General features: G+C 45.3%; 1 protein-coding gene across 1 annotated transcript in view; it reads left to right on the top strand.

Annotated features, from left to right (window-relative positions):
- Window positions 1–596: 596 nt before the first annotated feature.
- Window positions 597–14,628, top strand: part of GPR160 (G protein-coupled receptor 160) — a 60,105-nt gene continuing 46,073 nt past the window's right edge. The window contains 1 exon segment of the mRNA XM_088839227.1: window positions 597–726. The gene's annotated coding sequence lies outside the window, so the exon portion shown is untranslated.

Genomic DNA, 14,628 nt, shown 5'->3' with positions numbered 1-14,628 from the left:
CTATATATTATGATATTATATAATTTAATATAATTATATTAAATTCTCATCCTGTTTAAAGGATTGGCAAGTCGTGGGTATTCAACAAATATTTTGTTGAATAAATATAACAAATTAGTAATGTTGACAGAGAAAAAGGTAATGCAATAAAAATGTGCTACTTGCAAATATGCAATTTGCAGTTTTATTTTAAAATGTGAATTCATATGCGTTTGTTTACATGAAGTTGTCACCCTGTGCATACCCTCACCTGGAGGAAACTGACAGTGGCCGCGTGCCCACCCTGCTGAGGACATGGGAGATCCCTGGGCAGGGGTAGGGGGATCTGAAGGCCCGGCACTCAAAAGGGGGGCTCATCTTCCACCCTACACCCCTGGGGCGTCCCCCGTGCCAGCGCCGGGCCCAGCCCTCTCCCGCGGGCGGAGGTGGCTGGCCTCGCGCGCCTCTCGCCGCCCCGCCCGCAGGCGGCGCTCTCCGGCCGATCTCCCGCCGGGGTCGCGACGGGGCGTGCGCGCTCGAAGGGCTGCGTCCGCACTTCCTGGTGGCGGCGCGCCGAGCGGCCGCGGGGTCACTGCGGGGTCCAGCGGTCTCTGCTCGCCGCCCCGACCTGGCCCTCGTCAGCTGGGGCCGGGCGCGGCAGGCGTCCAGACGGCGCCCTCGTCGCGGGTCTGGTCCGGCGCCAGCGCCTCGGACGCGCAGCGCGAGCCGGCAGTCGCCGCGCGTCGGGTGAGTTGCGGGAACCGGCGCCCGGCGTCTCGCCGCGGCTTCCCCACCGGGGACTTCTGGGCGCTGGCGGCACAGCGGCGCTCCGAGCTGCGGGGCGGGAGAGACACTTCTTTCCCCGCGATCCAGAGGCTTGGCGTGGCCGGGGGCCCTGGACTGAGAGCCGGCTGAGCGGCGGTCGTCTTCGCGCCTGGGGTCGGTCCCGAGTTTGGGGCTCCGGGGCTGGGGTGCGGGCGTGGGACCGGTGGTCTGCTCACACCCAGACGCTCCGCACCCTCTTCGCCGAGGAGAAGGCTGTTAAACATGATGAAACAGTTGATGCTTTAGCAGTAGTGTGACTTTCCTCCCTGGCGCACACAGGTGGGCGCATAGTCGCGGACGCACCTGCTCGTGTGTTCGCTGGGGCGGACTCCGCTCGTTGGGCGTCCGGTCTCCCGGCCCCCGGGCGCTGGGGACGGTACCCCGCGAGCCCCGGACACTGGGATTAAGCCCGAGAACTTTTCAGGCTGTTTGTTCCCAGAGACCGTGGTGTTCTGGTCGGTTCATCCGTGACCGTCATGGATGGCTCAGAATTCTCTCAATCACCTTCCGGAATTTGTAGTCTCAGTGAAGCTCCGTTTCTCACCTGGGCAGGTGGCTTCGGGAGGTGGCAGCAGGGCCCGCCCCCTGCATTCCGGAGGCGGCCGCGAGGACGCGGCCAGCGGAGGAAGGTCCAGCCGGGAGGAAACACGCTGGGTTCACCTCCATTGCTTTGCGTGTGCAAATGACTCAGGTAAGGGCGGGGTTAGGGGGAAGAGTGTTGCTCAAACCCCAGAGATAAACCCACAGAGACCAGAATTGCAAAGGACTTAAGAATGAGTGTTTGGACCTCAAAATTGCTAATAGCTTCAGTTCAAATCATTTGACATGTGCTTTTCAGATTATTCTTAAGCTTCTTCAATGACAAAACTACTAATTAACATATGCTTTTTTTTTTTTTCTTCCCTTGACAGCCTCTAAGACTGGGTTGTCCTTGTGGTATCTCTAGAATTGAATTATTGGGAATTGCAGGTGAGGAGCAGCCCGCCCGCTGTGAGAATCACTGGGCCTGTGGTTTAAAAGCTATTTAAGAGACAAGAGGGCAGTGAGAGGTGTAAACCTTGGTGGGTGCTTATTTGATGAAAAAGAGTTTAATTGCGCCAATAGGGGAAATTTGTACTAGTTATAGTATGAAGAGCGTTAGTTTTGTTTAGTTGCTTTAAGTATTGGTATACCGATTACAGTTTTTTAAAAACCCTTGCTGTTAGAAATACATTCTAAATTGAAATATAGGTTCAGGATTTGCTGCGAAATAATCCAGTTTGGGGGAGGGCTGCCAATGGAGAAGTGGGGGGGGACAAGATGGAGACTGGACTTGAATTGTTAATAGTTGAAGCTGGATGAAGGGTATTGGGGTAGGGACTGCCTTGTACTGCTGACTCTACTTTTTTATGGCATTTTCCTTGAAAAGTAACACCACCTGTGAAGCTTTTTTTGGTGTGTGTGTGGAAGATAGATTTGGAGGGTAACACTAGTGATTCTAGATTCAAAGCCTTTCACAGATGTTCACTGTTAACTTGGTGTAAAGGGTGTCTCTCCACTCAACAAGTCTTTTTCTTCCTCTGGGGGGGTGCCGCTTTGTTTTGCTGTGTCGCGTACCCTATTTGCTGAGTGTGACAAAGCTGAGAGGATCAAGCTGATGCAGGTGGATGCTGGGTCAGCCTTTTTTTTTATACGAAGGGTATTAACAAGCCTTGGGGGTTGACCTGTCTCCAAACCGACAGGTTGTATAAAATGTGTTAGCAGTTTTTCTGAACTGCCCAAATCCTTTCCAAATTATGCTCACCACCACCACCAACAAAAAAAAACAGAGTTCAGAGTAGTGAACAAAACCATACCCACTTAGGGTTTGTGTACACTTCTGGAAGCACTGGATACATCAATAGAAAATCAACATTATGAAAACAAAGTGAGTGGAGATCTTCCTGTACCTGAAAGAGATCCTGTCTGTGTGTGTATCCTTTCTTCCTGTTCTCACCTTGTTTGCTTCAGGTATCATGAAGTGTAAATACTTAGCAGGGAACTGGTTGCTAAAGTTTCTGCACTTTCTTTTCCAAAAAGCCTGTTTTCAAGAGGAGGGCCTTGGAGGTCATATCGATACATTCATCCAACTTGCTTATTTTTACCCCCTCTGGATTTATCCTATAAAATTCCTACTCATTCTGTCATGCCTGATTAGTAATTTGGAAAACTACAAGGGAGCTATTAAAGTTTAATAGAGGGAGGAAAGGGAGGCATAGACCTCAAAGATAAACCCACATTTCTTAGTAGCTTCTGTGGAACTGATTTTAATGCCTCCTTTCTTTTAAGAGAAAAAGGTCAAGTAAATTATATCTGTGATAGCTGAAACTTGAAGAGTTAAATGGATACCTCAGCATAGGCCTTGCCCATATAGATTCACTAGGATGAAAGTTGTAAAGATGCTTCAAGTCAGGTTCTGTTGAGGAAATGCCACAGCAACTCCCAGTTTCCTTGTAGTGCTTGAGAAAATGAGAGGACAACAAAAATCCCCTTTCTGTTGGAAAATATCATAGTGAATTCATGATAAGTGGAATTCCTTAGGTTGTAATTTAGTTTTCTTTGTGTGAATAAAAGAACAATGCAACTCTTAAGTGGCTTTATTTTCTACCTCAATTCTCTAAAACAAGAGCAGGGAGAGAGGAGAGAAACACCACTCCCTGCAAGCAGGGAGTGACCTAACTTTGCTCTCCTTGGTGAGAGGATGGTGGGTTTGGGTTCTGGAGAGCTGATTGCTAATATCCATTTTAAGGAATTACCACAAATGTGATACCATCTTCTCCTTGCATAGTGTTATAAAAGGGTATAATCACGCTGAAAAGCAAATTACATACTGCTTTATTGGACTAGAAATGAGAGAAAAGGGTGTTGGCAATTCAGTCAGTAATCATCTTCTAATTTGTAAGCACTCTCCTCTCATCTCCATCACTTCATCCCATAGTGTGAGGAGGAGCAGCCGTGCTGGAGGATTATTTTCATTTTTAACAGATGAGAACGTTGACAATCTAAAGAAGGGATGGCTTGCCAGGTGGTTTCTTTCGCGATATGGGGGAAGGAAATTTAATATTCGTTAGGAGTTCAAGTCGTCTTCACGCATGTGTTTTTAATTCTCACAAAGCTCTTTAAATTGGATATTTTCAACCCATTTTGCAGATGAAATTGTAGCTAAGAGAGGTTAGTAGTTCATTTGAGGTCCGGCAGCTGAGAGCCAGGATTCAAACTTTGATCGGCTGCATCTTAGAGTTTACATTCTTTCCAGCCTCTGTGCTGGTCCAAACGCTAGCAGACAGCAAAGCTCCCATCTCTAGAAAGTTGGTTGACTAGGCAAGCCATCTTTTTTTTAACTTTCTATTTTGCTTTGGCATGTAGCCTGTTAACAGCGTTGCGGTAGTTCCAGGTGCACAGCACAGTGACTCAGTCTTACCTGTACATCTATCCATTCTCCCCTAAAGTCCCGTCCCATCCAGCCTTAGGCAAGCTGTTTTTTTGTGCCACGCTGGTTAAAACTGGGGGCATGTGCCAATTGAGATATTTTATCAGTCCAGCGCAGAGTTTGGGGGAAAAAAAAATGAAGCTGAGCTAACATTGACAATTGAGAGATTTCAAGTATTCTGCCCCCAAAACTCCCGAAGACAGTAGTGGGGCAGCCTTCTGGAAAAGGTAGCGTACCCCAGTTGCCCCTGGTCTCCACCACTCCTTACAGTGGCCCCATCCTTGAGGCAGGGCACCATCGCACTTGCGCCACTGTTCTTATCGTAAGAGATATTCCTATGTATGCATCTACTCCACACGGAGTAACCAAAGACAGCTTGAGGGCTCTTGCCCCAAGAAAAGGGAAAGAGCATATTCCTTGGAGAGAGTGACGACTTGTAATTAGTCTGCAGCAATTCTGTGACAGAAAATGCAAGGGATGTCAAGGGATGTCATCACTTTCTTCACATTCTGTCTGCGTTACTCATTTACACAGAATAGTTTACTGCCCCTACAGTACAATAGAAACGGAGAACATGTGTGGGCAGGCTGCCGTGGAAGAAAGAAATACCTCCAAAATCCCAAACCACTGACTCTTTGGGTGGGAAGATGGATCTTGGGCTCCCTGGGGAGGTGGGCCACCAAGAAGCCCTCCCTCTTTAAACAGCCTGACTTTGGCCTCCAGAGGGACTCTGAGCTTGTGCGCTGGCTCTTTGTGGCTGCTCTGAGGGTCCCAGAAGGTACTCGCCTCCCCATGCTGTGCCCACCCCTCTCCAGCTGGTGATAGGTCTGAAAGCTCCGCAAGCAGGAGGAACTGAGGCGCCCAAGGGTGGCCTCTAGGGTCAAGGGACAGATGTTCTCCCCTCTGTCTACATTTAGAGTTTCATTTATATTTTTGTTTCCTTCCCCTGAACTCGGTGTGTGTGGCTGTGGGAAGGTGTGGGTGTGGTGGGTGAGGCAGAAACGTGACTGTAAAGAGGAAATGCAGCTGGAACCTTGTGGAGTGGTTTTGAAGAAGCGGCAGATGATGTTTGTTTTGAGACCTTTTTCGCTAGAGCTGTCAGTCTAGGTGTGTGCATGCCCCAGTGTGAGAAGAAATATGGGACAAGGTGGGGGGGTTGCTGCCTTGTGTGGTTGAAAGAAGTGGTCAGAGGCCAGTAGGTTGATCACTTCCTTTCTGGAGAGCTCTGGGATTCAAGTTCATGGGTGTGTTCTCAGGAAGGTGATTGCTACTCCCTGGCCAAACCTGCAGGAGGCAGGGAGAGGGAGTTGATGACCAACCAGAGCAAACAGAGGTGAGGTGAGGCGTGGTGCCCCTGACTGTGTACTCCTGCCAGGTCGCTGATGTCTTTCTGCCTCTCCCACCACCTCCCTGTGTGACCTTGACATGTTTTTTTGTTTTTTGTTTTTTTTTTAAACCACTCTGCCCTTCAGCCTTCTTCTGTGTAAAATGTTAGTAGTAATAATGCCCATCTCATGGGGCTGTGAGGGTGAGGTTGACTGTTGTTGCCGTTGGAGCCCTGTCTTCTTTGCTTTTACCTTTACATGGGTGATTTTCCCGCAGAATTTTAGAAGGCAAGCAGCGTTCCAGCTCTGACCTCGTTTCCAGAGGGAGCCTGGCCTGCCTCATGGACTAGGGAAACGTCCTCCATGACAGACGTCAACAGGGCTTTGCTGGAGTGGAGCAGCAGCCTTGGAACTGATGATGAGAACAGGGCCAAGACCCAGGGCTTTGGCCCTATTGTTTGTTAATTAAATGTACTCTGATTCTGGAAAGGAGTTCCCTGGCTTCCCCCTCACAGAGGAGGAGCAGGCCGGGCAGGGCTCACGGCCACCTGAGTTCCGTCCAGTACCTCATCTGTCAGCTGGGGAAGTGCACTCACAAGAATGTTTTTCGAGGAACTAACAGAAATGTTATGAAATCTTGACCCAGGCCCAATGAAGTACTGTGTCTGACTTGACCTTTTGTGGTGAAGTCAAAAGACCAAGCACCCCGGCAGGTTTATTTTTAACCTGGAGAAATAATAGAGATGCTGTTAATCTGTGTTTACAGAGCGTTTTATAGTTTTAAAAGGGCTATCTAATTTGATCTTTGACCAGTGGTATGGGGTTATTTGTTTGCATTTGTTTCTGTTACCTTTTGCTTTCAGGAGACATACATGAGGGAACTGAGGTTTAGGGGAGATGAGCCCAGAGATGGGAACAGAGGACTGGGCTAAAGTTTTACTTTATCAGAGAAGGTAACCGAATTCATATTCTTTGTGCACTTAAGGAATCCTGGGGAGTGATGACATCCTGGGGGCAGGAAGGGAGAGATGGAGAACTAAAGTGTTCCTGGGGACCTGAAAACATCCTTTGTGTCCAGGAAGGTAGCCAGTCCCTTCAGAGGTCTCCCTGTCGACAGCTCCGGCCCAGACCCATTCTCGGAAGTGCCGGCGGGCTCAGTGGGGAGGAGGAGGAACTCATTCCTCTCCTGCCAGGGTCTAGACCTTCATGAAACTCTTGCCTTTCTGCTCCTCCACCCCCAGCCAGTTATTCCAGGGGCTCCTGAAGAGCCTTCACATCCACAGCCCTCACCACCCCAGCTGGTGGCCACAGAGCTGCTCCCTTCTCACATTCTGGGGTGGTTTCCCTCCCCAGCCCCTGCCATCTCCCCCCACTCACCCCAGTTGGCATCCTTCCTTCCATTCAGCTTTATTCTGAAAAGTTGAAGGGAAAAAATCCTCTATGACCCAACTATCTAAGGACCCAAAGACATTATCATTTTGACATATTTCCTTCCAGTTTTGTTTTGCCTTTGTTTGTTTTTCTTTAAAAATTTATTTGACTGCCCTGGGTCTTAGTTGCAGCATGTGGAACCTAGTTTCCTGATCAGGGATCAAATCCCAGTCCCCCTTCATTGGGAGTGCAGAGTCCTAGCCACTGGACCACCAGGGAAGCCCCTTGCCTTTGTTTTTTAAAATAAATTTAATAAATTGTAACACTTTATAAACATTCATTTTATGTTAGCATTTTAAGAGCTGTCACACCAAGACTAATATTTATTACAGCATTCTTTCCATGTCTTTCCTATTATTGTTTATAATAACTGCATGCTATTTTAGCCTTTTTTAGCCATTCTCTTAATATTAGAGAGCTAAGTGTTTGCTCATTTTTTAATGTTGTGAATCATTCTAAGTTGAATGTATGTAAACCTTCAGTTCTGTGCTGCTGCTGCTGCTAAGTCGCTTCAGTCGTGTCCGACTCTGTGCAACCCCATAGACGGCAGCCGACCAGGCTCCGCCGTCCCTGGGATTCTCCAGGCAAGAACACTGGAGCCGGTTGCCATTTCCTTCTCCAATGTGTGAAAGTGAAAGTGAAGTCGCTCAGTCGTGTCCGACTAGTAGCGACCCCATGGACTGCAGCCCACCAGGCTCCTCTGTCCATGCGATTTTCTAGGCAAGAGTACTGGAGTGGCTTGCCATTGCCTTCTCCGTCAGTTCTGTGCTATAAGAAGTAAATATAGTTGTTCTGCTTCCGTGGCTCCTGAGCTCTTGAGGAGAGAAGCATCTTTTGTTATTCTTAATGAGCCCCTTTCTACCTGAGTTTACGATAATGAGCTGATTGCTGAGACTGGGGGTTGATTTGGGGGCTAGCTGCTGGAGGAAATAAGCACGTGATTACAGGGTTGGAATTTTCAGCTCCTACTTCCCCACCCCCAGAAGGGAAGAGGTGCTGGAGAGTTGAATTCAGTCACCCATGTCTAGTAGTGATTTAATCAGTCGTGAAAATCCCATGGATGGAGGAGCCTGGTAGGCTGCAGTCCGTGGGGTCGCTAAGGGTCGGACACGACTGAGCGACTTCACTTTCACTTTCCACTTTCACACATTGGAGAAGGAAATGGCAACCCACTCCAGTGTTCTTGCCTGGAGAATCCCAGGGACGGGGGAGCCTGGTGGGCTTCCGTCTATGGGGTCACACAGAGTCGGACACGACTGGAGTGACTTAGCAGCAGCAGCAGCCTGTGTAATGGAATCTCCATAAAAACCCTAAGCAAAGGGGTTTGGAGAACTTCTGAGTTGGCGAACCCATCAAGGTGTTGGGAGGATCATGTGTCCAGAGGGGGCAGGGAAGCTTTGTGCCCCTTCCCCAGACCTTGCCCTGTGCATCTCTTCCCTGTTCCTGAGTTGTATCATTTATAGTAAATCAGTAATTGTAAGTAAAGTGTTTCCCTAAATTCTGTGAGCCACTGAAGCAAATTATCGAGCCAGAGGAGGGGGTCATGGGAACCGCTGATTTATAAGCACTTGGTAGAAGGCACAGGTGAGAACCAGGGACTTTCAGCTGCCATCTGAAGAGGAAAGCAGTCTTATGAGGCTGAGCCCTCAGTCCACAAGAGTGAGCTGGGTTAGTTACTGTCAGAATTGCTGGGTGTGGAAAAACCCACATATTTGGTGTCAGCAGTATTATGAGTAGAAACAGCATTTTTACCTTTCAGTTTCATTTCCTGTTATTTGGAATGGATTTCTTTCTTTCTTTTGCTTGTGGGATCTTAGTTCCCACACCAGGGATTGAACCTGGGCCCCTTGCAGTGGTTATGCAGAGTCCTAAGCACTGGACCATCAGGGAATTACCTGGGATGGATTTTTATAAGAAGAGTAAGTCGAAGGTTTTTTGTTTGTTTTTTTGTTTTTTATTTTACTGACATATAGTTAATTTACACTGTTGTGTTAGATTCAGGTGTACAGCAGTGATTCAGTTATATATATAATTTCTTTTTCCTATTCTTTTCCATTATGGTTTATTCTAGGATACTGGGTGTAGTTCCTTGTGTTCTAGAGTAGAACCTTGTTTATACATCCTGTATAAACTAGTTTGCAACTGCTAAGTCCAAACTTTGAATTCATTGCTCCCCTCCTCCCCTTCCCCTGGGAGTGAGTCTATTTCTGTTTCTTAGGTAAGTTCATTTGTGTCATATTTTAGCTTCCACATATAAGTGATACCGTATGATATTTGTTTTTGTCTGACTTACTTCATTTAATATGATAATCTCTAGAGCCATCCATGTTGCTGCAAATGGCATTATTTTATTCTTTTTATGACTGAGTAATATTCCATTTTATATGTATACCACATCTTTATCCATTCTTTGCTGTTGGACATTTAGGTTGCTTCCATGTCTTGGCTGTTCTAAACAGTGCCACTGTGAACACTGGGGGACATGTATCTTTTTTTAATTATTTATTTTTCGCTGTGCTGGGTCTTCACTGTTGCGTGGGCTTTTCTCTAGTTGTGGTGAGCGGGGGCCATTCTCTAGTTCTGGTGCGAGGGCGTCTCATTGTGGCTTCTCTTGTTGCAGAGCACAGGCTCTAGGGTGTGTGGGCTTCATTAATTGTGATTTCTAGGCTAAAGAGCACAGGCTCAATGTTTGTGCACAAGCTTAGTTACTGCACGGCATGTAGAATCTTCCTGGATCAGGGACTAAAAATCCATGTCTCCTGCATTGGCGGGTGGATTCTTTACCACCAGTGGTATCTTTTTGAATTCAAGTTTCGTCCAGATATGCGCCCAGGAGTGGGATTGCTGGGTCATGTGGTAGCTCTGGTTTTTCAAGACACTCCATGCTGTTTTCCATAATGGCTGTACCAATATACATTCTTACCAACAGTGTAGAAGGGTTTTCTTTTTTCCACACCCTTTCCAGCATTTATTGTTAGTGGTGTGAGTCAGAGGTTTTGAATAGTAAAAGGTTTTCTTTCTGATTACAAAAGCAATGAATTTTCATTGTGGAAAACCTAGTAAGCATGGAAGATTCTAAAAAAGTAAACGCACACCCATACACCCACCAAGTTGCTGCAGCCTAGCTTGGATCTGCCCCTCCAGGAAGTGCAGTCTGCAGCCTAGCATGTCGCTGTATGGCCTGTGGACCAGCTGCATCGGGAGCTTGTTAGAAGTACAGAATCTCAGCCCCATCCCAGACATAGTGAACCATAATCCAGCTTTTCACACAATCCACACTCATGCTTGAGAAGTTTTGGTCTACAAGGCCATGACCTTACCAACCACAGGTGGCCTGGCATTAATTACCTCTGATCTGTGTATGTTCATATGTTTTTCCTATTTACCCAATATTGGAATAATTTTGTATGTACCACTGGTTGTCATCCTCCCATCCCCTACCATCAAGGCTGTCTGAGCACAACAGCTCACTCCCCTCAGTAACACTGATGCTCAGGGATCAGCTGAGTGTCTGAGTGGCATGGGGAATTTCACCACAGTGTCTCCCCACGATAGAAACCTTGATATATACAGCTTTTATCTCGCTTCTGTCATCTAACATGGTATTGTCAGCATTTTCTGGTTCTTTAATCTTTCTGAAGAGCTTATCTTTCATGGCTGCAGATAGTAGTCCATCTTAGGACTGTCATAATTCATTCGAGTATGAATTAAGTCAAATGGATTATGACTACTTCTCTATTGTGAGGAACAGGAGGAAAAGGGGACGACAGATGATGAGATGGTTGGATGGCATCACCGACTCTGTGAATGTGAGTTTGAGCAAACTCCGGGAGATGGTAAAGGACAGGGAAGCCTGACGTCCTGCAGTCCATGGGGTCGCAAAGAGTTGGACATGACTGAGCGACTGAATTGAACTCTTGTGAGGCATTTGAATTGTTCTGATCCGTTTGGGTCGGGAGTATTCTGTAGGCTATTTTAAGTATGCCAAAGTGAGCTGCTCAGGCTATGCTTACTTCCTTCAGCTCTGATTATTTCCTTGTGATGAATTCCTGGAGTGGAGATCTTGGATCAAAAGGCACAGACCTTCTAAACAGTCTTTAAAAGGCAGCAGGAATATAGGAAAGACCCTGACAGTTACCCTCCCAGGCACTGGACAGTGTGGTCTGTAGACACATTTTCTGGGGAGCAGCAAGCATGCCTTGTTTGTCATCACGCGCATCAAGGCCCCACTCAGAACAGGTTCTAAGGACTCCTGGAGGTTTGGGGAGAGAGAGAGGAGTTACCTGAAAGATGGGTGACTACCTATGATGGTTTCTTCCTCCTGGCCAGAGTTCTGAGTTGTCTGCTTAGCAGCAGCTTCCTTCAGGGTGTGTATCTGCATGTTTCCACTTGCCTTCCAGTGGAGCAGCAGGACGTGAAGTTAGTGGAGGCCTGACGTGACAGCCTCACCTACTGGTCCTGGACCTGCTGGACCTGACTGGTACCAAACTTGTTTTTGCTTCATGAATCTGGGACTGTTGGGTCATCTGACACTTTTCTTCCCAGGAGTGCACCAGGAAATTCATGTTAAACTGTGCTGAAAGGTACACTCAGATCCTGTCATGAAGAGAAAGTGAAATATCAACATTGTTTTTGTGATTGAGGCACAATTTGAACTCGGATGCCAGGAATATATTTTTGGCCCTTTATAAATATGTTTGGAGTAGGTCAGTGAATAAATATGCAAAGAATGAGTTTGATTTTGTTAAATAACACATACATGTCAAATGTATGTGTCTATCATTTGACATAATTAAAACATTTTTAAACTGAATATTAAATCATTAGCCACTCATTTATATTAACTACTTGACACGTTATGATTTCCAGATAGACACACACATACCATACCTTCTGGACATAAGTGTGCTTGATTCAGAGTTTGTCTACAGCAAACAGACTATTATGAATGGAATACAGTATACAATAGCAAAACAGAAGTGGCGTCTTTTGTCAACATAATGCTTGTGAGATTCATGCATATTGTATGTTTCAGTAGTTTGTTCTTTATAATAGCTATTATAATAGCTTGTATTCCACTGCTTGATTCAGTTCAGTTCAGTCGCTCAGTCGTGTCCAACTCTTTGCGACCCCGTGAATCACAGCACACCAGGCCTCCCTGTCCATCACCAACTCCCGGAGTTCACTCAAACTCATGTCCATCAAGTCGGTGATGCCATCCAGCCATCTCGTTCTCTGTCGTTCTTGGAAGACCATTTAGGTTGTTTTCAGTTTGGGGTTTAAATGAAGAAAACTGCTATGAACTTTCTTTTACAAGTCCTTTTTAAAAAACACAGTTTTATTGAGGTGCAGTTTACATACCATGAAATCCAGCCATCCTAGTGTACAATTCTTTTATTTTTACAGACTTGTACAGCTGTCACTCCCAAAGTTCCCCCATACTAACTTAGTCCCTACTCCTAAACCCAGGCAGCCATTGATCTGCTTTCTGTTTCTTGCCTTTCCTGAATGTCTCCTATAAATAGAATCCTAGTATATGTAGGTTTTTGGTGTCTTGTTTCTTTCACTTAGCAGAATATTTTTGAAGTTCATCAATTTTAGCTCAGTCAGTAAAGAATCAGCCCACAATGTAGGAGACCCTGGTTCGATTCCTGGATCGGGAAGATCTGCTGGAGAAGGGATAGGCTACCCACTCCAGTATTCTTGGGCTTCCCTTGTGGCTCAGCTGGTAAAGAATCTGCCTGCAACGCAGGAGATCTGAGTTTGATCTCTGGGTTGGAAAGATCCTCTGGAAAAGGGAAAGGCTACCCACTCCAGTATTCTGGCTGGAAAATTCCATGGACTGTATAGTCTGTGAGGTTCCAAAGAGTCGGACATGACTGAGCGACTTTCACTTATCAGTAGCTTCTTCCTTTGTATCATTGAATAGTATTCAGTTTTATGGATGTACCACAGTTTATTTCTTCACAAGTTGATGAACATTTAAATTGTTTCTGGTTTTTGTCTATTATAAATAATGTTTCTGTGAACATTCATGTAAGATGTACAGGGGTCTACATCTTTATTTCTCCTGGATAGATTCTTAGGAGTGTAATTACTAGATTCTATGGTAAGTTTATGTTTAACTTTTAAAGTAAACTGTTTTCCAAAAGTGGCTATACAACATTAGAGTCACACCAGCAATGTATAATGGTTTTGATTTCTCCATGTTCTTGCCAACACTCGATATTGTTAGTTTTTTTTTTATCATAGCCATTCTCATGGATATATGAGGGTATCTTATAGTTTATGTTTATGTTTTTTTGGCTACACCACTCAGCTTGCTTGCAGGATTAGATCCACAACCAGAGATTCAACCCATGCCCCCTGCAGTGGAAACTAAGAGTCCTAACCACTGGACCGCAAGGGAATTCCCTTATTAAAGTTTAAATTTACATTTGACTAATGAAAAATCTAGATAGCATATTAAAAAAAGAAGAGACATCACTTTGCTGACAAAAGGTCCATATAGTCAAAGCTATGGTTTTTCCAGTAGTCATGTTTGGATGTAAGAGTTGGACCATAAAGAAGGCTGAGTGCTAAAGAATTGATGCTTTCAAATTGAGAAGACTCTTGAGAGTCCCTTAGATAGTAGGGAGATCAAACCAGTTAATCTTAAAGGAGATCAACCCTGAATATTCATTAGAAGGACTTCTGCTAAAGCTCCAATACTTTGGTCATGTGATGAGAAGAGCTGACTCATTGGAAAAGACCCTGATGCTGGGAAAGATTGAGGGCAGGAGACGGGGACGACAGAGGATGAGATGGTTGGATGGCATCACCGACTCAATGAACGTGAATTGGACCAACCTCTGGGAGACAGTGAAGAACAGGGAAGCCTGGCGTGCTGCAGTCCATGGGGTCGCAGATTCGGACATGACTTAGGGTCTGAACAACAACAGTGACTAATGATGATTAGCACGTTTCCATGTGCTTATTTTGTTAAAAAAGAAAGTGAAAGTGTTAGTTGCTTAGTTGTGTCCAACTCTTGGCAACCCCATGGACTGTAGCCCACTAGGCTTCTCTGTCCTTGGGATTTCCCAAGTGAGTAGTCATTCCCTTCTCCAGGCGATCTTCAACCCAGGTATTGAACCCAGGTCTCTTGTGTTGCAGGGAGATTCTTTACCATTTTTATTTATCATTTTGTATCTGCTTTGGAGAAATATCTAGTTAAATCTTCTGCCCATTTTTTAATTGGGTTGTCATCATATAGAGTTTCAAAACTTTTTTATATTCTTTAAAATATTCAAATATCTTTGAATAAAAATATGCAAATATTTTTAAATTCTAGAGGTAAGGGTTTTATCATGTGTATATGACAGGTAGATATTTTCTGTAAATCTATGACTTTATTTTCTTAATGATACCTTTTAAAGAGAAAAGTTTTCAATTTTGATAAAGTCTAAGACAGCAATTTCTTTTCTTTTATGGCTTGCACTTTTAATTACATATCTAGGAAATATTTCCTAACTATGTGCAAGCCTTTTTTTTAAAAAATAGACTTTATCTTCTAGAACAATTTTAAATTCAGAACAAAATTGAGCAAACGTACAATTTCCCAGAGAGATATTCCATATATTT

The sequence above is a fragment of the Moschus berezovskii genome, chromosome 1 (genome assembly GCF_049115385.1).
Source record: "Moschus berezovskii isolate FMDL1 chromosome 1, NW_MosBer_1.0, whole genome shotgun sequence".
Classification (NCBI taxonomy): domain Eukaryota; kingdom Metazoa; phylum Chordata; class Mammalia; order Artiodactyla; family Moschidae; genus Moschus; species Moschus berezovskii.
This window is presented reverse-complemented; position numbering and strand designations above follow the sequence as displayed.